The 24,302-nt window shown below is 41.8% G+C and overlaps 1 long non-coding RNA gene across 1 annotated transcript; it reads left to right on the top strand.

The window, feature by feature from the left end:
• The first annotated feature begins 288 nt into the window (after positions 1–288).
• On the top strand, positions 289–23,901 carry LOC140846223 (uncharacterized). Its single transcript, XR_012125180.1, has 3 exons — positions 289–445; positions 1,320–1,405; positions 23,729–23,901. It is a non-coding gene; the product is annotated as an uncharacterized lncRNA (long non-coding RNA).
• The last annotated feature ends 401 nt before the right edge of the window (positions 23,902–24,302 follow it).

Genomic DNA, 24,302 nt, shown 5'->3' with positions numbered 1-24,302 from the left:
TCAGAAATAACAATGTTAACATTTTGATGTATTACCTATGCATTTTTTCCATCATGCACATGATGATAGGTTAATTGCAAAAAATTCCCCAGTTCTCCACCTCTGCCTGTGTTCTTGTCATTTGCAATTTGTCTTTGAGGCTCCTTCCATCAAGAAGTGGGGTCTTATTTTCCCTCCGTTTTGTCTGGGCTGACCTTGTGACCTCAGTTGGCAAATGGAATTGGGCAGAGTGTTGGCCTGCCAAGTCTGAACTTTGTACTCTTCCAATTTCTCTCTTGGAACCCTGGTACCACATGAGAACCGCCCCAGGCCAGCCTGATGAAGATAAAAGAACATTTGGCAAATAGGTGTGTCATTGCGGATGAGGTTATCCTGCCCCAGCCTTCTCCCAAAGGTGTCCAGACAAGCCCAGCTGAGATACGCCTAGATGGGAAGAATCGCCCAGGTGAGCTGAGCCTAAGCTGACTGAGCAGGATTAGGAGCTAACTAAATGGTTATTTTAAGCCACTAAATTTGAGGCGTAGTTTGTCATGCTTCAGTAGCTTACTGGTACATACATATTTTTGCATAGTAGCAATTACACTAATTACAACAAATTTGTATCTTGCTTTTCCCTTAGCATTTTTTCCTACCCTCCTTCCCATCTCTTTAGCATTTTAATCATAAGCATATTATTAAAAAAAAATCTCACCAAGTGTTATGTGTATCACTGTATGATAGTCCACTCTATGAATGCAGCATAAAACCTTAACATTCTTCTGTCTTTCTATATCTAGAATGTTTAAAAAAAGTTAAATAGAAAGTGGTAGAATGGACATCTTTAACATAGAAGTAGAATGACTGTACTGGAGACCATCTGAACATTTTGAAGGCTTTTGATATATATTGACTCCTTGCTTTCCAGAAAGATTACAAGTATCTACACAGTCCCTGGTGCTACCCAGGATGGCACATTTTACCACAATCTCGCCACAGTTAAATATTGTTTTTAAGAACATTGCAAATTTGGTGGTCAAGGAATACATCTGTTCTGTTTTTTTATATTTTGTTAAGTGAAGTTGGATTGATGTTCTTTCATCAGCTCGTATTTGAATTGATTGTTTTGTGAGTGTTCTCTTCATGCACGTTGTTCAGTTTCCTATTTCTTTTTTTTCATAGTTGTGCATTGATCTGTATGTTTTGCATATTACTGGCCTCTATTACCAGTAGGTACTCTTTGTTTAAAGACCACTAAGAAGCTAACACCTCACACAAAGTATCTCATCTAAATCCTCACAAAAATTTTTTCAGGACAAATGGTAGTATTTTCCTTTGTACAGATGGGAAAACTGAGGCCTGGAGAAATTCAGTATCTCGCCCACGGCAACACACCGAAATCCCAGCTTTCGGAGTCTGGCTTTCACCTGTAAGTACTGCTACTTCGCTTTGCTCATCACAATTTTGCAAGATTTTTTTGTCCCAACTTGTACGTTACCATATTACAGAGATTATCTCTTTACAAATTCATGTGTCTTTCCTACTAGACTGTAAACTTCTTATGGTTGGAACCATATCCTATACCTCCTGCATCCAGCATGGTCGCTGGACATAACATACATTCCATAAATATTTGCCCACATTGGCACCAACATCTAAAGGGCCAAAGTCTTTGTCTGATGGACTGTTACATATATTAGAATTTCTCCTTTCCTCAACCAGATATTATAAAATAAGCAGGCTAATTACATTAGATCATTCTACTTTGTTGATGTATTTTCCCCAGAATCAGGAAGCAATTAATAACAAACTGATGGTCCATAATCATGATTGAAAACAAGTGTCACTGGGCTCCACTATCCCCCAAAAAGCTTGTCTACCCCTGAGGTAGACAGTTATTCACAATACTCTTCACTCTTCTTCCACATGACTGGAATTTGGCCAAAAGTATCCCTGGGGGTCCCTTTCCCTTGCCCCTCAAAAACTGTTAGTGGTCAATCTATTCCTTGAAAAATAGTTCTGAAAAAACAAAACAAAACTGAATTGAGTTACCAAAGACAAGGCCTGTTCTTTTTTTTTTTTTTTTTTTAGTATTACACTTTTTTATTGAAATATCATTTATATATAATTTTATATTGGTCTCAAATATATAACACAGTGTTTCAGTAGTTACCCGTAGTATTAAATCCTCATCCCCTCTAGTGTGGTTACCATCTGTCAGTATAGGAAGATGTTATGGAATCATTGGTTACATTCTCCATGCTGTACTACCGTCCCCATGACCAACTTATATTGTGATTGAGAATTTTTGTGCTCCTTTATCCCCCTCCCCCGCCCACCCACCCACCCACCCCAACTTCTCCCTCACTGTAACCCCTAGTCCCTTCTCAGAGTCTATGAGTCTACTGCTGTTTTGTTCATTCTGTTTTGCTTTGTTTTTATACTCCACAAATAAGTGATATCATATGGTATTTGTCTTTCTCTGCCTGGCTTATTTCATTTAGCATAATACCCTCTGATCCATCCATGTTGTAAATGGCAGGATTTCTTTTTTTTTTTAATGGCTGAATGATACTCCATTGTGCATATGTACCACATCTTCTTTATCCATTCATCTACTGATGGACACTTAGGTTGCCTCCGTATCTTGGCTATTGTAAATAATGCAGCAATAAACTTAGGGGTGCATTAATTTTTTCGAATCAGGGATTTCTGTTTTCTTTAGGTAATTTCCTAGAAGTGGAATTACTGGGTCAAATGGTCTTTCTATTTTTAGTTTCTTTAATCTTTCTTATATATTGGTCACTTTGAAAGTAAGATCTAGAGCTTTTAAGAGAACAAGCTAACATACTGATATATTTATTGACCTGGTGATTCTTTTGACAGTACCAACTTGAAAACAGTGAATGATGCCACTGCTTTTAAATTCACCTTAACTTGGTCCAATTTTGACCTTTGAGTCTTCTGAATGCCAAATTATGCCTGTTATTTCTATGGAAGGTCTTTAAAATCCTTGGTCAAAATAGAAAAAGTTCTGACCAGATTCATAAAAAGGATCCTTGCCAGTCGACATGCTCTGTCTGTGGGTATAGTTCAATCTCCTTGGAAATGGGAAGGATAATGCCCGTATACATTTGCACAAAGACATAGTTATGAGGTTAATAAATGAGTTCTCAAAGGCTTACCAAAATTTGTGTGTATATGCTTTCTAAAGCAAATCAAAATTAAATAAGCAAGGCTCTTTTCTTTCCTGGCGGGACCCCTCGCTACCTTGGGGACAGACTGACAGAACTGCTAGCTTCAGCCTAGGGGAGAGTTGGCCTAGCTTGGAAGTGCTGAGTGGTGCCTTCCTAGGAATGTGCAGCACCTGGCACTAGTATTTTAAAACCCCCTGGAGAGGGTCACCAGTTTTTTAAAAGCTGAGCAACAACTTGCTGGGCTCCAAACTAGGTCAGTGAGCATAGAAGGTGGGAACTTTCTGTTAAGATCAACTCCTCGTTGTATTTAATAACAGTTTTGAAAACAAGGTGGGGAGGGCATGCTGACTGTGAAGGAGTCTGTGTTTTTAGATTAATGCGCACAGGATTTCTTGACTGGAACGATCACCTGGCTCCAAAATTCTGAATTAATGATACTCCATTAAAATTCTGTTTAATGACACGCCAGGATTTTTCTTTTAAGTTTGACAGTAGGGGTTATCAGTCAGTAGATTGGAACCATATAGCAAGTATTTTTCTCCTGAAAATGAATTGAACATCAGCTCAAAAATACGTAAATAATCAGCTCAGTGGCATAGCATAGCCTAGAAAAGATATACAAATATATATGTATTTATTAGATAATCATTGTAATAGATCGAAATGATGGGCAATGGATGGTACAGATAATAGAGGCTGCTTATCTATTTTGAGGAAACAAAAGCTAAATTCCTATCTTGTACCTTGTATAAAAGCAAATGCCAAAAGAATGAAGCATCAATGTCAGAATTACAAAAATATTACAAGATCCTCTGTTCTGTTCTTCATTAATCCTGCATATTTCCTTGTGGGTACTTTATATTTTTCTGCTGATATGTAAGAATGGGATATACTTTTCAATAATAGTTTCCATCTGATTTGTTAGTATCAAAGAAAGATGTTTAATATTAATCTTGCATCCAGCCACTTTCAAAATTCTTGTAGTTGTTTTAACAGTTGTTTTTATTTTGGTTGAACCTCTCATATATATATATCTTTTTGTTGGTTTTATTTCATTAGCTATTAATTCTAGAATACTGTGTAATGGGTGATGCCCACAAGCATTTCTCTTATTTCCAGGCTTAAGGAAATACATTGACTGTTTCACCATGTAATTTTACTTTGTCATTGATTTCTATTTCATATTTTTATTGTTTTCAGACATTTTCATTCTATTCTTTCATTTAGAATATTATGAACTGATGCTTATTTTTATTAAATACATTTGTTACAATGATTATTCCATGGTTTTTCTCTTTTAAATAACATTAACATTTTGAAGGTTAAAAACCACTTAACAGTAGTTTTTTAAAAAGCACTTAATAGAAATAACATAGGTAGTATCATTTATTGCTGCTTTTGCTCCAACTTAACCTTCTTGGAATAAATTCAACTTGGTTACAAATGACTGTTAATGTTTTAATTTGTATCTAAATTCAAAAATGATATTGGGCTGTAATTTCTGTTTTGTGCTGGCTTGTACCTTTTCTAATCTTTGACAACATGTACAATGTTCTTTCTTATTACTGGTCTTTTAAAATTTCCTCTCATCTGGAAAAAGTTTTGATAATTTAGTTTTCCTATAAACATGTGCATTCATGTACATTTTTCAAATTGTTATGCTATGTACTTTATATTTTAACATTTTATTTTAGCTTTAACCATAGTTTGAACACCTTTCTCACTTCCCAATCCGTTGATTTTGGTTCCTTCTTTTGTCTTTTATTTCCTCTTTGAAATAAGTATTTATATTTTTTTAAGCTGCCACAGCTTTGTTATTCTCTTTTGGCTATTTTCTAGTCATATTACATTGTTTTCAAGAGAGTTTTATACTTTCTTTTTACTTAAGTACTTTTGTACTTTGTGGCTAATTGCACAAATATGTATTCTCCTTCAGTTAGATGCAAAGGTTTATATATCTATTGTAACACATTATTTGTGTTATCAAATTATTTCAGATGAACTCTCTATTTTTGACTTCTTTTTCCTTTCAATGTTTAATGGTTTTAATGAGGTAAATTCTACATAAACTGGTCCCACTTAAAGCACACAATTAGATGAGTTTTGACAGATGTGTATACTTACCAAACGTGACCATAGTCATGATAACAGGACGTTTTGAAACCTTGAGTATAGATCAGGTCCACCTTAGACATTCTCAAAACATCCTGTGTTTTTCCTCTGTAGCACTGGCTCTAATGTCAATTAAATAATCATTTGTATAATAATTTGATTAAGGGCTGTTGGCCAAGCTGGACTTTAAACCATATATAAACCCCATGGACTCCAGTATTATGTAAACTCCATAAAATCAGGACCTTGTCTATCTTGTTCACTAATAGAGCCTCAGCATCTGCCTGTTCTCTACAAATAGTAGCCACGCTATAGAAACGTACTGAATGAATCAAGGATCCAGTATCTTCACTTAGCCTTACATTCCCTAAGCTTGTTTGACAGTTTTATCTTAGGCTAAAATCCTATAGAATTAGTACTGAGTCAATAATGCTGTTAGAAATGTAGCTCTGTGATATGTGTGTGTTGCTTGTAATTACCTTATTCAATGACTCAGTAAATATGTATTAGGTGCTATTATGTACTAGGCACCTCAGTGCTTAGAAGCACTGAATATTCAGCAAAGGTCCTGTGCCCATGTGGTTTACATTTTAGTGGGGCCAGCCAGCTCATAAATGTCTAAAATTAGACAATATGTCAGGTGGTAATGAGTGCTGTGAAGAAAAATTTAAAAAAAGGTAGGGTATGGGCATAGGAAATGGGAACGGTGCCTTAATTTATAGAGGTGATCAGAGAAGATATTTTTCATAAGGTGACACTTGTATGAAGACCGAAAGGTGAGTCAGACCTGCTGCTGTCTGGGGAAGAGCATTTCTGCTAGAACAAACAGCAAGGGCCAAGTGCCCGAGGTGTGAACTCACTTGGCAAAGAGTTGAGTCCAGCTGTAGGAAAAGGACTGGTAGGGAGAATGGTGGGAGGTGGGGTCACAGCAGCTGTAACAGGGTCGGGGGGTCATCAGGTTGTGCAGGACCTTGAAGGCTCTTCTGGGAGCCTTGTATACAACACACCTGAGGGAGATGCAAAGGCCCCAAGCACAGCAGGTATCTGATGTGACATATTTTAGAAAAGTCACTGCTTCTTGTGTGGAGAATGTCTGAAGGAGGAAAACTTGCTAGGAGAATCCTGCAAAAATGTAGGTGAAAGATGTAACTAGGGTGGTAATGGCACCGAAAGTGAGAGATGGTAGGATTCTAGATACATCACATGTAGAGACACCAGGTTTTGCTAGCAGATTAGGTGTGGGTGTCAGAGAAAGGCAGGAGTCAACCATCAGTTGAAGGTTTTTGGCTTGAGCACATGTGTCACTTACTCACGGTACACATGGTGGTGTCACTTACTAAGATGGATGTTGAGAATGTGGATTGTGGATGAAGGAAGCTCGATCTTGTGGATGAGTTTGGCTTGATCTTTCAAGGTTTGAGATACTAATCGGAGATCCAAGCGGAGATGCTGACTAGGTAATGGGATGTATGAATCAAAGTCAGGGCTAGAGATGCAAATTTAGAAGTTAACAGTGTATTGATATTACTTAAAACCACTAGATGGCTGAGATAACCAAAGAAATGGATGTAGATAAAAAGAAAACGAGTCCAAAGACTAAAGCTTCGGCACTTTAATGTTATGTAGCCTCAGTAGTTAGAACTGACAAGCTCCCTACATAAGAAAATGAAGTTGACATAAAATGCTTTTCTTTCTACTCCTTGATCCCTTTTTAGGAGAAAAATTTCCCTTCTTATTCCTTCTTAAAGACATATTTTCAATAACATTTAGATCAGCATATGCTCACAGCTTTCTCATCTTTATGGTTATAGGTGGATTTGTTCCTCAATTACTAGCACCTGATCAAAGTAAACATTTTTAATATTGGTACATAAATGATACCCTTTTTTAGTCCTTAATGTATTTCAGAGTAGCTCCTCATAATACTTGGTGGAATGTGAAAACCTTGAGGTATAGCTATGTCCTTTGTACTCCTTTGTACTCACTAGTTACCAATGTTGTCTTTTAGTTTGAGCCCGTACCTGCATTTTTACTGTCTGAAGTCAGCAGTTTGTGTCGTTGACTTCTGTTTATTTTTTTGGTGGTGGTGAATGTAGCTGTTGTTTTGCCACTTTCTTTCTTCCTGACCGGATGCTCATGTTGGTGTTTCTTCATGAAATTCAGAAAGTTACCACCGTATCTTCAGGTCTGGATTTCTATAATGTTTTTTCAGATTTTGGAATTAAAGTTATATTCTCACCATAGAATAAATTACAGAACTTCACATATTTTTCTACTGTTACAAATAATTTTAAATAATACTGAATATAAATCATAGCACTTTAATTATTTTTCAAAAAGTCTTCTGTGATATCTGCGCCTATTGAAATGTTCTATTTCCTCACAGATTATTTTTATTGATTGGTATTTTACTTGTAAGTCAGGTGTTTTCTCTCGGTTTTCAAACATGGGTCTGCAGGGTGGCACCTTGTATTCTTTTCTAATTTTCAAAATCTCCTATTTCCTTTTCCTTTCATAATTTTTTATTTTTAATCTCTCTCTTTCTCCTTGAACAGGACTGTGTTGATTTTTTTAAAAAAGACAGCTCTTTCAAACCATTTTTGGAGTTTTTGATTTTGTTTAACATTTCTGGCTTTAATTGCAGCATTTATCGTTATTAATTCCCTCCTACTTCTTTTGAATCCTTGTGTTCTTTTTTAAAATTCTTAAATTGAGTATTAAGCTCCTTTATTACTATTATTTATTACATTTGCATTCTTTTTTAAAGATGTAAATTTATCTCTGTCTCTCTCTACACACACACACATACATATGTGAGTTACATGTGGGTGAAATTCAATTTGTTGATTGTGTCATGTCGTTCCCATGCCCTTACGTAGTTTTTTCCACCAGATCTGTGACTATGTGCTTTTTGTACAAACAACCAAGAGAAAAATAGGTAAAATTTATGCATAGGCATTTCATAGAAAATGGATTCATAGAGCTAATACAAACAGGGAGAAATGTTTACCATCATTTAGGATTGGGTAAATGCAAATCAAAATCACAATGACTTACCATTTTTGCTTGTTTGTTTGATTTTTTATTAAGTTATCATTGATATACAATCTTATAAAGGTTTCACATGAGCAACATTGTGGTTACTACATTCACCCATATTATTGAGTCCACCCCCAAACCCCACCACAATCACTGTCCATCAGCATAGTAAGATGCTCTAGAGTCACTACTTGTCTTCTCTGTTATATTGCCTTCCCTGTGACCCCCCCTACATTATGTGTGCTAATCATAATGCCCCCTAATCCCCTTCTCTCTTCCTCCCCACTCCCCACCCCCACCCCCTTCCCTTTGGTAACAGCTCACTAGACCCTTCTTGGAGTCTGTGAGTCTGCTGTTGTTTTGTTTCTTCAGTTTTCCTTCATTGTTATACTCCACAAATGAGTGAAATCATTTGGTATTTGTCTTTCTCCACCTGGCTTATGTCACTGAGCATAATGCCATCTAGCTCCATCCAGGTTGTTGCAAATGGCAGGATTTGTTTTCTTCTTATGGCTGAATAATATTCCATTGTGTGTATGTGCCACATATTCTTTACCCATTCATCTACTGATGGACACTTAAGTTGCTTCCATTTCTTGGCTATTGTAAATAGTGCTGCCATAAACATAGGGGTGCATATGTCTTTTTGAATCTGTGATCCTGTTTTCTTTGGGTAAATTCCTAGGAGTGGAATTCCTGGGTCAAATGGTATTTCTATTTTTAGTTTTTTGAGGAACCTCCATACTGCTTTCCACAATCGCTGAACTAGTTTACATTCCCACCAGCAGTGTAGGAGGGTTCCCCTTTCTCCACATCCTCACCAGCATTTGTTGTTCCTTTTCTTTCTGATGTTGGCCATCCTAACTGGTGTGAGGTGATATCTCATTGCACTTGTAATTTGCATTTCCCTGATAATTAGTGATGTGGAGCATCTTTTCATGTGCCTGTTGGCCATCTGAATTTCTTTGTTGGAGAAGTGTCTGTTCAGATTCTCCACCCATTCATGTGGTACCTCTTTAACTCTCTATTTTCAATGCTGTTTCATACATTTGCTTTAAATGTGCATCTTGTAAAATGATGTTTCTCAAACTTTAATGTGCATGTGAATCATGTGGGGATCTTATTAAGCTACAGTTTTGTTCAGTGGGCCTGCAGTGGGACTGGGATTTTGTATTTCTAACAGGCTCTGAGTGATGTTGATCTGGCTGGTTCCGTGCACCTTGAGTAACAAGGTTGCAAACAATATATAGCTGAGCTTTTTCTTTTTTTTTAACCAAGAAAGTTTTGGTCCCTATATGTTAATAAGAGAATTCGGCATATTTACATTTAATGAAAACAATGTGTATACTTGATTTTAATCTTTCCATCCTACTTCAAGTTTAATTTAGTGTTTCATTTTTTAAGCTAGTTGAATCAAGTTACCATTTATTCACCTTTTTCTCATGTTTGGAAGTTATAGATCATTTTCTTCTCAACTCATGATGTTTTTCTTTTTCTCAACACCTGTAATTTATTACTTCAACAAATATTTAAAAAGTATCTATGATTATTTTTTGAGTGTATTTCTTTACTATTCTTTGAAAACAAAATGAATGTCAGGTATTTCCTCCTTCCAAGACATCTGTTCATCCACTGACTCTCCCTCCACCCAATAAAATGAGATCTTTTTAGGCCATTTTTTCTTTTCCTCTCTTTCCCAACAAGATAACATATTTATTATACACATCCACTAGATCTGCAATCCCAAGGTTGCCAAGGTAGATTTATACCTTTAATTTCAAACTCTATGTAGGTTTTCCCTGAAGGATGTGCCTTCTATTCTGAGGATTCTAGCATCACAGTTATGCTACTTATTATCCATCACTGTGTCATTATTCTTTTAGATTCAGTTATATAAATTGCAAGGTTCATCCCTCACTTCTTTTTCTTCTCCTTTTTATCTTCCCCTAACTTAAGTTATTCTTTGGATTCACTTGTTGTTTAAAGTCCTTTTCATTAATATTTTTATCAGAGTACATGAGTGGCATATTTTCTAAGATTTTATATATCTTCTCTTATCCTGATATATGAGTGCTATCTTGGCTGGATATAGAATTCTTGGGTTGCATCTACTGAATTTCAAAATTCCAAACTTAAATTTCAAGTTCCAGAAACTGTCTGGGCTTTAATTCTCTTTCTTTAAGCACTCATAGTATCAAGATCATTATTCTGTTCAAATTGCCATCTCTCCTCCAAGAGTTCTTCACTCAGAAGGCATCTGTGCTGGTGCTCGGCTTCTTACTCCTCCCTCTGGATATTTGTTTCATTCCTTTCTCATATCATTGCTCCTCTAGCTCCTGGAGCTCAGGTTCAGTGCCATGTGCTCTCCATGGGGTCAGTCAGTGTCCATGATGGAGCTGAAATAGTATGTGTATAGCTACGGGCCAGTGGCACGATGGCCTGCAGGTCGTCTCCATCTCTCAGCTCCAAAGGCTAGTGATCCTTAAACTCAAGTGCCAGATACTTCTGCAGCTTCTCAGGACCTGAGTCAGTCCTCCCAATGCCCCTTGCTCACGTTTGCTCTGCTCTTTCTCTTGTGGCTTCAGTCTACGGAAGGACCAAGCTTGTCTAGGAGGGTCTTCAGGGTGGAGTCACTCTGAATTTGGGATGCCGGGCACACTACAGGGCATAACGAGTAGTCAGCAAATTATCAGACATCCTGCGTCTATAGGGAAAATCCAGACTCTTCAGCCTGGCTTTAAAGGGCTTTCTCTGCTACCTTTCTGATCTTACCTCCTGTACTCCCTTTCCTCTCAGATATGGAGAGAAATTTACTCTTTTCTACCCATAGCATAAGAAAGGTTTTGCATTTCTCCCTGGATTATACTTTTCGACCACTTCTCTTCATTAAAACTGAAAACATATTTCTTACTATAATGCCATTTTCCCCACAAAATGTTCTATATCTTCATACAGAAATATTCCTTCATTTACCACATAGATGCTCATCACTTCTTAATGATACGTAGTACTTGGCGCTTGCTAGCATTTCTGCAGAGTTTTCATCTATCAGGCACTATTCAAAACCCTTACTTATTTCCAGCCTAATCTGTTTTATCTCCTCTAGTAAAAGAACCCCATGTAGTTCTGGAGTGTAATTAATGTTTTAATCTATCTTGTGTCTCCTCAGTTGCCTAGCATAGTGGCTCACCCATGGTGAACACACTCAATAAACATATTTGTTAAAGAATAAATAACAATAGCAGTAACACTGATTGAGTTTATCCTAATATACTGATTGAGAATTTTGAGGTCCTATTGCACATTTTGGCAGAGAGTGGGCAGCAAATTTTGATTCAGTGCAGAGAGACCTACCTGGGTGCCACACCCCCATTATCGTTACCCAGGACCCCCACCGCAGTGATCTCCAACCCAAAGAGCGCTTCCAAGATCCAGGCTTCATGGGTAATTGTCTCATGTGATTGGGCAAAGTCATCTAATCACACTAACTCATGCCACACATACAGGTGTTCAGGTTTCTGACATGATAGCAGCATGAACTAGAGTTTTCATGAGATGAAGGCATTTTTTTCCCAGAAGAGTGTTCCTGTCTGGATCTTGAGATCAAAACCAAGGTATTGGACTACCATGTCAGACTGCATGGAAAACAAAAGTTAAATGTGACATTTGAACAAATGAATCAATTCCTTCCCCTCTTTTCTGTGTATAAAGCAGTAGCTAGTGGCATATAAATGTTTTTCTTGTCATATTCAGCAGAAAGATCTGTATTGACTGATTGTTAAAATGGTTTTGAATTGAAAAATAATCCTAATTCTTTTGGGAAAATTCATTGAATAGTCGATTGATTGATACCTGCTTTGGCTCAGCTGTAGCAGAAGGATGTTGGAATTAACATGGAATAATGTCCATCCTCCAGATCATTTCCTTAATTTCAACAGTTAGGGATGTTGGTATAATTTTGGCTCTTATCACTTTGACTTCATAATTCATTCTATTTTGTCACTCTTAATATTTATTTGACATCTAGTGAGTGATTGATCTTCTGTAGGACCCTATGGCCACTCACATTTGCTTATCACCAGCACTTGGGGGCAGTCCACAGATTTATGGCTGCCAATAAAAGTTGTCACCAAAAGTACAGTTTCTTTTTTTCTGTGTGCTAATTTCTAATAACTCTTGTGCATGAGAGCAATTACTGACAAAAGTCAGCCTCTGTTAATAGAGTTTATCACACTTCATCATATATCCTCTGTCGCTGGAAGCATTTTGACAAGCCCAGGGTTAATTAAAACCAAGAAGACAATAAAATACACCTAATCAAACATTACAGGTACAGAAATCAATTAGCAGATTTATAACACTTTGGAGGTTTCCATAATGTTTAAAATTCAAAGAAACTGTCATTTCCATTTCCTCAAGACAGTGTAATTAAATTTCTAATTGAAACTATTTTTCAGTAGGTAATGTACAACCCACCCAAGTTTGATTTGCATTGAAGTGGGGTCTCCAGAGGTTGAAAGAGCCTAAGAAACTAAAGAGATCATTGAGTCATATCCATTATTGTTATTTTGTCTATCTGAAAGTTAGGAAAAGTGACACTGTATAAAAAAAAGGGAGGAAGACAAGTGGTGTCTTGCATGATAGAGTTAAGTGAAGTCGGCTTAGATCAAGGATCTAGGTCTTTACACGGTGCAGAAATCACCAAAGGAGAGTGAATGTCTCAGATAATTCACTAGATTGTCAGCATTGGTAAATAATAAATCTGCCTTACTTGCTTTCTCTAACTTGACTGATTCTTTTGACTGGATTGATTGCAGTGATCCATTGCTCCGCTATCATGTGAATGTGTGGCCTTAAATAAAATAAATCAGATCTCTTTGCAATTTTATTCCCCACCTCACACAGTTAAATGTGGGGCTGATCTCCATGTCCGGAGCACATTGTTTCCGTGGGGGATGGGCAGGAAGATCAAGCAGGCAGTGTGTATTTGTTGAGTTCTGCAAGGCTGTGCTTAAACTCCTTTGAGCTGGCTGAGAATATGGCCATATTTTCCCTCTCTGCCTGAAGGTTTCTTCCTTAGCCACTTGTAAGTATTATTAACAAAAATCTCTTACTGCCAGTTAAACTTAGAAATGATCATATTCTTTTACCCTCCACCCCAAATTATCCCTGTTTTGAAATTTCTGTGCAAGTGACATTTAGTTTAAGATAGTTTTATTGCTTTGTACTACTTTTTCCTCTAAGGACTATCCCCAAATGCTGCTATGATCTCATTTAAAGCGTTTCTTATTACATCATCTATTTATTCCTAACACAACCGCCTGGGCCAGGCTCTCCGTGCCTCACATCTGTATCAGGAGATCTCCAGACTATAGCCTTTTCCCCTTCCATCCAGGCTGCGAACCCTTTGCACACTCATTTTCCTTATGTGCAGCTGCCATTGCTGTATGTCACAGTCCAGCACCTTCGGCAGCTCTTTTGTTTAACAGATCAAATCTGATGTCCCCTGCCTAGCTTTGGAGAACTGATACAGTGTAGAAACTTCTCTTCCTCTGTCAGCTGAGCTTGGTCACCTACTTGCCTTAAGTGTGTGTGGTGTACCTCTGTACTACTCAATTTGGATGCAGTGTGAACTGTTCTGCCTTGTGTCGTTTAGTCTTACGTTATTTCATGTGTGGTAGAGCTGCCGTCCTTACTGTGTGGTAATAAGCTCCTTGCAAAAAAGGAGGGTCTGATAATCTTTTTGTCCCACGTATAGTCTAGCATGTTGCTCAGGACAAGGTTTCCAATAAATACTTGATGATAGGCTGGCTCTGAGAAGGAATTAGTCATCGTACAGATCTTTTGCTCCCTGAAAGTGCCAGTTATATCAGCACATCAGTGTTAGAAACTGTCATTTATTTATGGAAACCTATGCTTAATTATAACTGGTGACTCAGAGTCTCTCAACATAACCAGATATAAACTAAAAACATTTAAAAGCTTGCAGAGACTAATTTCAGTGAATTGTCTCATTAATTCAACCAACAATTGATATTCTGATCTCTATCCCGAAGGGCCTCATAGACGGCAGGAAGGTGAGGATACAGATGTACTGTGGTGGGTAGAATTCTAAGCTGCCCCCAAGCTTCCTGCCCTGCTGTAGCTGTTCTGTAATATCCCCTCTGTGTGAGTGTGACGGGCACCTGTAAATATGCTGGAATATCACTCCTGTGATTATGTTATGTTATATGGCAGGAGTCGTATGGATATAATTAAAAGTGCTTAGTTAGTTGACTTTGAGTTAATCAAATGGAAGATTTTCTTTGGTGGGTCTGACCTAGGGAGGTGACAGCAACAGCTCTCTTGTGGGCTTGGAAGGAAGCACTTCTTGTGAACTAAGCACAGGGAGGGCCACGTGGCTTGGACCTGACGGTGCTGTATGAGATGAGAGGGTCCTCGGTTGAGAGCTAACAAGAAAGTGGGGACCTCAGTCCTACAGCAGTCAGTAACTACATTCTCACAACCTGCAGGAGTCTGGAATAGGCTCCTAAGCTCCAAATGGGAGGGTGGCCCTGCTCACACCTTGACCTCAGCCTTGTGAAACACCAAGCAGAGCGTCCAGTTATGCCATCCCAGTCCTGACCCTTGGAAACTGCAAGATAATAAATGGGTGTTGTGTTAAGCCACTAAGTTTGTGATCATTTCTTACAGAGTAACAGAAAAATTCATACACACGTTTCCTACAATATGCTATTTCATCACTATGAAATGCAGTTTTACAAATGAGTTTAATCATTTTGAGATTCTTGTAAAGTATAATTTTAAGATTTGGATTAATTACCATACATCTCATACCAAACAAAAATATTTTTGGACTTGAAAATAGCAATGCCATTGACTTCCATTTTCCCGACGTTGAGGCACTTAGCGTCTAACCTACCTCAAGGAGGCAGAGAGCTGACATTGCCCGGTCTGTTTTCGCAGATGTCTACGGAAAGTGGTTCCACCCAACTATCAGTGTTTTATCAGGAGGTCATTTCTTCTTCGCTCTTTCCTACTTTAGCGTGCATATTGTGCTGACTTACCAGTATCTTCTGGGAGCCCACTGGGTTAAATATTCCAAGAATCTCTGGAGGAGGGCCAAGTAGTCTTTTTGCTCTTGAAGAGGAAAGTGGTTTCAAGGAAGCTGCTGCTTAGCAAAGCCATTACTCTATTGCAAACAGGCAGGTTTCCAAAGCCCATTAACAATGCTAATGAGAAAACTAGCCTTGGAGTGAAAAAAAAAAGAGAAAACCAGGAAGTCAGTTCACAGAAGGAAGCAGCCGCAGGAGGTTTAAGAGCCCGGGAGCAAGTGGAGATGTGTGACCTCCGCTGGCTGATTGGCCCTGTTGGCCTCTGTTTTGTTATCAATAAAATGGGGGCTTGAACTAGATCATTTCTGAGTTCCCTTCCAACTTTGAAATCAGTGGTTCCCTTAGCCAATGATAAAATGGAGGCGAGAAGAAACAGTGGGAAAGGTGGAGGGCTCAGTGTCTGAACAAGGACAGTAGTGAGTAAATGTGTGCCCCGGAGACCGAGGTTGGCACGGACTCCAGTAGCGGCTCTCTGGCTTCCCACTGTTGAAATCCCTTAACCCGAAGTGCACCAGCCCCTTGGCCTCTTGCTCTGGCCTCTCCATTCTCACACTCATTATTTCCTAAACTATTCTTAAACAATCCTTAAATATCCTACTCACTGCAAGCTGAACTGCTCACTCCTGTAGAAATATACCCTATACTTTCCCCACCTGGGCTTGGCTTTTGCGGGACTGTAACTGGATTGCTCTACTTTCCATTTTCACCTGACGAATCCTGGTCATCTCTGAAGGTCTAACTCAAAAACTGCCCCCTCCATAAAGCTTTCCCTGTTGGCTCTTCTCTCTACCTGGGTACGACTGAGCTTCGCTCTTTGGAAACTCCTTTACAATCTACCCTTTAAGCCCAGATCTTCTACGTTACATGTAATGTGTGCATTTCTCACCCCTTGTACTATAAGCGTAGAGATGTGGTAGGCAATTGGACTGGGTGGTTCCTGAATCCAGGCTGTAACCTGAAGGACGACTCATATTACCTTGTCTGTCTACTACCATCTTGTCTTGTAATTCTTTTTCCCATTGGTGGAATGCAACAAAACTAAAAATGTAGTTTCTTGTAGTATAACTCAGTTCCCTGGAGGCCTTCCTGAAGAATATCATGGTTATAAGAGTCCAGAGAGCAGGTGCTCTGAGATTGGCCTTGTACTTTCATAGGAGTCTCGCACGAGCCTGACCTTTGGCCACACTAACAAAGACTCAGAGAGATGAACTGACTTGGTGAGTCACGCATCCGATTAGAGATTCGAACTCTTCTCTCCTGACGCTTAGCTCTGCGGTGTTTTTCCTCTCCTCAGAACACGGCACTGCTTCAGGGCGCTTCTCTGAAAATTGCTTGGTGGCCCTGATCACAGAGGCAAAGGCATCTTCTGAATGAAGGAAACATTGATTTGTTTCTTCATGAGTTTTACCCCCACGTGGCACCACCAGACTCAGAACCGCAGTAGCAATTTTTTCCCTTTCAGGCCGTGCAGATTTACTGTGCTTTTCCCTTTGTGATTTCCAAGTGGGATCCTGTTGCAGTTTTTCTCTGTCCCTTCTTTCTCACCTTGGAGCTGGAATTTAGAAACAATAGTTGCAAGTAGTTAAGGAGAAATGGCAAAATAGACAAACAGGTGGTTTGGAGGGAAAGGAAAAACTTGAGCCGCAAAGAAAAACTTGAGGAAAGAGGAAAATAGGAGGAGTTGGAAGAAAGGTGGAGAACATGGTCACCGCTACTCAAAATTGCATAAGCCGGAAGCCGTAACAAGTACTTAGCTGTGATTCTTTACTTCACTGTCATGACAACCTGGGAAAATTAAATAATGTGTCCAGGATCCTGTAGTTAATAAGTTACAGAAATGGGCTTTGGATCAAAGACCGCTTGGCTTCAGAACCCATGTTCTTGGCACCACATTTTGCTGGGGGATGGCCAGGTAGCCCACAGGAAGGCTGACTCAGGGGCAGGGCAGGGCTGGCTGGGGGGTAGAGGGAGAGGCGGAGGTCCAGCCTCCTATTTCTGCAAGTACTTGAGAGAACAGAGCCCTTGAGCTGGAAGGTGCACAGAGGCATCCCCTCACGTCCAATCCTGGGTTGGACCCTGGAGAAGGACAACCAGTGGCACTTAAAGGACATTGATTTAAGATGCTCTGCCCCTCTGTTTCCATTTTCCTCATGTCTAAGTACGTGTACTGGTCCAGAAGCCTTATTTCGGGCTCTTCTCTCCCCTCCTCCCCACCAACTGTGACAGTTTCACTTCTGGAAACCTGCAGTGGGCTCCACCCCCAGTGGTTCCCAGAGGTCAGTGTTCTCAGACTAAGAGGAGATGGAGAGATGTCTGAGCCGACAATAAGGACTGCAGTCAGTCCTGGGCTCTGTTGCTCCGTGAGAGTGTCAGGTTTCTGATGTTTTCACAAGGCACATGCCACCGCCATCCCAGTACTTCTTAGCCGCCTAAGGTTTACCTCTGACCTTTTCACTTGCTAAGCTCAGGAGAATAGAGGGAAGGAAAGAAACAGGTAGTTTTGTCTGCACGCTGCCTTATTCCTTCAGCAGCTCTGCCGTGCTGCAGGGGAAACACAGATGAAGTACATGCATGTGTCTGCTTTTGGATTCACTGGAGACACCGACCTAAAATTAGAGAATCCGAAGACAGATTTAAGGCAGTGAAATGAATATGACAAGGTGTCTGAATGCTGTGCAGAGAATAGGTGTGAGCATCATAAGGAAGGGACGGGATGGAGGGGCTGAGAGGCAAGGGGCGGTAGTGGAAGGGCAGCGCAGGGGGCAGCTGGGAGGTTTCATCTCCCTCCAGGGCACAGGAGCTCGGACGTGAGACCAGGGCTGCAGGTGAGGGCACCTCGGAGGCTCAGGGACACGTGCTTGAGAGCTGCCTTCAGTGCAGGAAACCGGGCTGAATGAATGCCAAAGCCGGAAGAAGGCAGCCCACGCAGTGGCTGGAGGGGGTTGGGGGGAGCGAGTGGCCGTGGGCTGGCCGGTGGTGGTGTCCTTTTCAGACGCCCCAGGGGGCAGGGTTCAAGGCCGGCTCTGGAGCCAGACTGGCTGGCTTTGAATCCTGGCTTCATGGTCTGTTCTCTGTGTGACCTTGTGACCGTCACTTGACCTTCCTGTTCTACAGTTTCCTCATCTTTAAAATGTCAGTGATGATTCTGGTGACCCACCTGAGGAGTCAATTGTGCGACATAAGCAAAGTGCTATGCATGGTTCCTGGCATATAGTAAAGTGCCCCTAACTGTTAGTCACCGCTAGTTAAGGCCGCCTCTCTAAGTATGGTTTGAACTACCAGGTACATTTTGAGAATGATTTTCAGTCTGACCCTTACCAAGCACTCTGTCGCCAGGTAGTGCTGTGCCTCAACCCATTCCAGACAGAGCTGAACACAAGGAAAGAGGAAAATAAAGCAAAAAGAAACAAGGGGGACTGAAGCACCCTCCTGGAGTTCTTCCCTGAGGGTTTCTTTGGGGGTCCCGTTTTAAGGAAGGGGTCATGAAGACAGTGGGAAGAGCAGAGAACGTGCACACCAACCATCTCGTTGCATGAGATTTGCCAGCTCTGCAAACACACTTCTGGTGCCACCCTCCAATTCTCCCTGTTTTTTCCTCATAAAGAATAAGCATTCTGTTCTGTCCTCTCCATCCCAGACTCCAAATGTTATTTTTTTTTTTTTTAATGAAAGCAAAACTCCTAGGCTACCTCCGTTGTAACCCCAGCAATGTGCACAAGCTTTTGTTCCCAGGATTGGCCGCCTTTCCCCTTCACTTGTCCCCCTGCCCGTCTGCGGCTCTTGTTGCTGCTCTGCGGTCGGCAATGGCACAGAGCTGGTGGATTAGAGCCACGGGGCTTCTTTCATGCGCCAAGTGCAGAGAAAGGCGCCTTTCATCGCCCTAGCCACACTGTCAGGTGCTCCCTGGTGGGCTTCCTTACAGAGCATCGGGTGTCCGGCTTTTCCCCTGGGGTTTGCGTTTGTGTCCTCCTGGAGATGGCAGAAGCGCACGGCAGCCCAGGTGGGCAGCCCTGCAGCCCCACAGACTGGGTTTGTGCTCAGCCCGTGGAAGCCACTGGCTTGACCCAGGCCTCCCTGAAGCCAGCATGAGTTCTTTATTAGTGAGCATGAGAAATGCTCCAATCAGAGCCCCAGATGGTACCCAGACCAATTTGGGTTGTCGGCTGAGGCCCGCTCATTTCCAAGGACTTGGTCTAACATCAGTGTTATTTCCCTTAGTAGCCATTGAGCCCTAAGAGATGCTCTTGATCAGATGATTTTGATGAGAAATAATATTTTCCTCTACATAGAACCACAGTCATTACTTCTTTCCTTCTTTATTAATTCATTCAACAACTCTTATTGAGCACTTGCTGTGTGCACTAGACATTTTAGGGCTCAACAAAGAGAAAGCCACTTCTGCTCCACAATACTTCCTGAGAATGTTCTGTGTATGTACCCAGCACTGTACAGGGGGTGGGCATGTGAAATCACCAAGATGACGTGCTCGCCTTAAAATAGCTCATAGTCCTTGTTGCACAGTGAGTTTCGAGGTGAGGCAAGGTGCTCTGTCTCACCCTTTGTTTTTTGCTACTTGAATCATAGAACATTTTATTAGGTCCTCTCTTCTCTCAGTCTCCCTACAGAAGAAGTTGGCAATAGCAGGAACATACCACGTATGTGCGCTGCTCTCCCAGAGGTGAATCATGAGGGACGCCTGCAGGGTAGACTCCATGCTTTGGTTCTCCACCACCTTGCTACCCCACCTGGGCCCTCAGCCAGCAGTCATGTCGTCTCCTGGGATCTTGTTAGAAATGCAGGCCCCGCCCTGGACCCGACGCATTAGAATCAGCCGTTTAATAAAAGCCCCTGGTGATTTATATGCCCATTAAAGTTTGAGAATCACTGCTTTGCAGGCCGTTTGTTCCCCAGGGATTTCAACAATGATGGTGGACTCAATGAAAGATTGCCACATCGATTTTTCTCAGTAAATATTTATTGAACACCAACAACTCAGGACCTGCTAGTTCCAAAATCATTTTATAAAAAAAAGAGGTGTGGGCAGTTCCTTACACCTGGGCAGCTGAGTTTTGGGCTATGCCACTCTGACAGGAGGCCCACAGCTGATGGAACAGGCACCGGAAACAGGTGGTGCACCAGTAACCTTCGCCATATTCTGGTAGGAAAACTGCACCAGAGTAGCTTTAACTTGTGCCACTAATCCAGTCACAGGCATTTCCTCAGGGACCTGAAAGCCTCGAGAGAACTGCTGTTCACCACAGGTAGAACTTGAGGGGCACATGGAAAGAAGCAAGCAGAAACCACTACCTGGGAGGCAGACAGAGAATCTGAGAGACAAGTACAGGCAATACCACCCCGTCTAAGGGTTCACTTCAGAAGGTGCTGGGAACTTCACACACATGACCTTTCGTGCCCACTGGACCACTGAAAGGCAAGGGCATTATTGTTAAGTGAGCAGTCTAGGGCTCCGGGAAAGGCGGTGTGTACCCTTGATCATTCAGGAACAGAAGGGTCAGGACTGGAACCTAGTTTTATGTTCAAGGCCAGCTGTGCCGATCTTTGCATATCATCTCCCCTCAGCTTATTGTTGTGTTTTCTCCTGGGTTCTCCTGGGACCACCTAGGTTCAAGGGCAAAAACTATGGGCACAGGTTTCCATCCAGAGCCACGCAAAGGAAAATGTTCGCTGTCCTCAGGGGGCCCTTGGTGACTAGGAGATAAATCTTGGCTCCCTGTCTTCAAGGAGCTCATTATCTTTTTAAAGAGGAGAGGCCTGAAATTAAAAAAAAAATTTGATTATATAAGTTAGTGTGTGTGAGATTCAGAAACTTTATGCAGGTGGTAGGATTTTAGCAGGGATACAGGAAAAATGCTTTAGATAGGTGGAGAGGAGAGGGCCGCTTTGGGCGGGTAACAGCCCAAGCACAGGCAGGCGTGGGCCTGTATGGGCAGGAGGCAAAAGTGAATCATCTGCTCTCACTTCCCCAAAGAGCCCCCAGTCTGAGCTCGGCGAATGCTGCATGCAAACACCTGATTGAAATCCGCAGGTCCCCGGGGGAGATTGCACAGGGTCAGAGTGAGACCGGAGGAGAATCTGAACGAGAGAAAGGTGACACATCATGGGTCAGTGGGTGTGGCCTGGCAGGATGTGTACATGGTCCAGGCAAGTGCCCAATAACTGGGTATGCATTCGGGAGAGTGGGCGGACTGGGAAATAGATTAATAAAAGCCCCTTCCCCTTCCACCACTCCTAGGATGCTAAGCGTTCTGGAAGCCAATTATGGCACAGGTTTGTTCTTGGATAAGGTAGGAGTTCTAATACCTGGAACATCTTAGAATCTGTAAATATATGTGCCAGATACTGAATACTCAACCAATATCCATGTGCTTGCCTACACTGCCCAGCTCCTAGAGAAGCTGGTGGCCAGCCCTGGCATTATGCCCAGTGGGATGCAGGCGGACTAGAGGAAGGCACTTACGGGCCAGGCCCTTGAAAGCATCCTCAGCTCTCTTGTCCTTCAGTGGTTTGGAGGCCACGTGTTCCACATCATACAGCCACAACCCGGAGGAGAGCTGCCTGATAGCACTGAACTGGAATGTTTATGTCGAGCTGCTGAAAGTTTGGTGTTTGTTAGTTACCAGCCGGGTCAGGCTTACCCTGATATAGATTTCTCTTCATGTTTATGCCACATCATTTGTCTCCCCCACTAGGCAGTAAACGCCACTAGGTTTGTTAACCAATATATCCCCAGTGACTGCCTAACACATAGTAGGTGCTCCTAACTGTTAGCTGAATGAATAAATGAATCATTGTACTGTCACCAAGACCAATCTGGTTTGATTTTTTTCATCCCCATTTTCCACTCTGAGAGCATGGTGATTTTTGGATTCTCTCCCCTTCAAAGCTGCTGTGTCGATCTCATCTTTTTCTGCAGTCACATGAATGTGTGGAAGGTGTCAGAGTGATTTTCCCCTGGCCCTTGGCCCTGCTGGTGATAGTCCTGGGGGCCATCCTCCTTCCTGGGGACATCTGTGCTAAAGAGACCAAACAAGTCACCCAGAGAGTCCCAGCCTTGGTTTGCGGTGGTGCCGCCTCTTGCTCAGATTTTGAAGACGACAATTTCAGGGTCAGGGGGTTTAGAAGAATATGAGGACTCTCTTCAGCCCACTTACCATTTCATTTTCCTAACATGCCCACCCAGTAAGAAAATCTCTGAAAGACATCAGCTCTGTGTCATACCAAACACTCCTGCGATGGCTTGGTGTCTATGAGGCTTTGATTTGTCCTAAAAATAATATAGAATCACAAAGCGTGATCTGGATTTAAGGCAGAGGAAAGGACTCCTGCTGGTTGGCCCTATTTCCCCTTTCCTGACCTGTAAATTTTACCCACTTAGTCCCTCAAATGGGACAAGATGAGAATTTGTCTGTTTTGCAATTAACCGCTAAGTGAAGCCTTCTAGAACTGTAGGCTTTGGGGACCCTTCTTTCCCCCCAGGCCTCTGCGCCCTCTGTTCTTTCTGCTGAATACTGCTAATCCACACATCTGCTGAGAGATCAGGCCCCTATAAGGTCTCTTTGGAATCAGCGGCCTAATACTGTTGAACTTCAAGGTGATAATAGAGTAATAACAGTATGGGTTTTTGTGTGTAGAAAAGTGTTCGGGGATCCTGAGGGTACATCCATGATAAAGCTGCATCGCTCACCAATTAATACACGTCCCAGTTTGAACTCCAGCAGAGAGTTTGTAAATTTAGTCCAGAGAGAACTCTCCACTTAACCAAAATTTGATAATTCATTCCAGAATCCCTTCAGAGTGAACCCACAGTATTAGAGATGTGTAAAGCTGGTTAACACACTCATGCATATTTAAGATGTTTTCTTTCTGAAATAGGAAGTGAATGCCTCCTACCTGGGGGAAAATGAAAACAGACAGGTTCACAAAAGAACTCCCCCAGTGGCGTTGACCATGTTGTGGGAAGTCCCAGATTGTAGCTGCCGAGCCACCGCTGGCCGGCGGTGTGACCTTGGGTGAGTCCCACTGTATTTTTGATTGTCTCTGCTTTTGTACAAATGATTGGTTCCACTGAGAGAGCTCTGAGATCTTTCCTAGTCCTAACAATCTGAAGTTTTCTGGAAAGCTTAAACCCAAATGAAGCAATAATGTGTTTACATAGCGGAGTGGAAGGGGCCTGACCTACTGGGTCCGCTTCCAGGTCCCCGGTTAGTCCAGTCTGGGTATCAGAGGCCCCTTTGTCTCCCCTGTTCTCTCTCTGTCCCATTTCCACAGAGTGGGCCTACTCGCATGTCCATCTGGCTTGGTGCAGTCTTCCTTCTCCGGGGTCTGGAGAAATCAGACACCAAGACGTGGGAATGTGGAGTGAGATAAACATCAGGCCTCCCGGTCCAGCTCCCCCGGAAGCTCTCCGTGGTAGCTGGAATCAAGGAGAAGAGCTGCACGCTTCCCAGTGCTTCCAGCGCTGATGTGGGGAGCCAAGCCTTCGGCGACTGTGCCCATTCCCTCAGGACCTCGGTGTGCGGCTGTGTCTGGTCCTGGATAGCTGTGGGACATTCCTGAGTTCCTCGGCCCAGAACCATGTGAAGTGTATACAGTGTTACACCCAATTTTACCTAGAAGTCACTTTCACTTTGAAGAGTGAGTGACAGATAGAAGCAGCCAGGCTGACTTAATGTTCACCAAGCTTGGGTTCAATTCCTGGCGCTCTCGGCAGGCCTTTCAAAACTAAGCAAGGAAGCAAACATCATCTAGCTGCTTCCCCTGGGCTGGACGGGCTCAAGCCTTCACCTGCAGTGTGTCGTCCATGGGTGAGCCTGGGCTTCAGAGAAGGACGGAGCAGAGTGCA

Source organism: Manis javanica, chromosome 14 (assembly GCF_040802235.1).
Source record: "Manis javanica isolate MJ-LG chromosome 14, MJ_LKY, whole genome shotgun sequence".
Taxonomy (NCBI): domain Eukaryota; kingdom Metazoa; phylum Chordata; class Mammalia; order Pholidota; family Manidae; genus Manis; species Manis javanica.
This window is presented reverse-complemented; position numbering and strand designations above follow the sequence as displayed.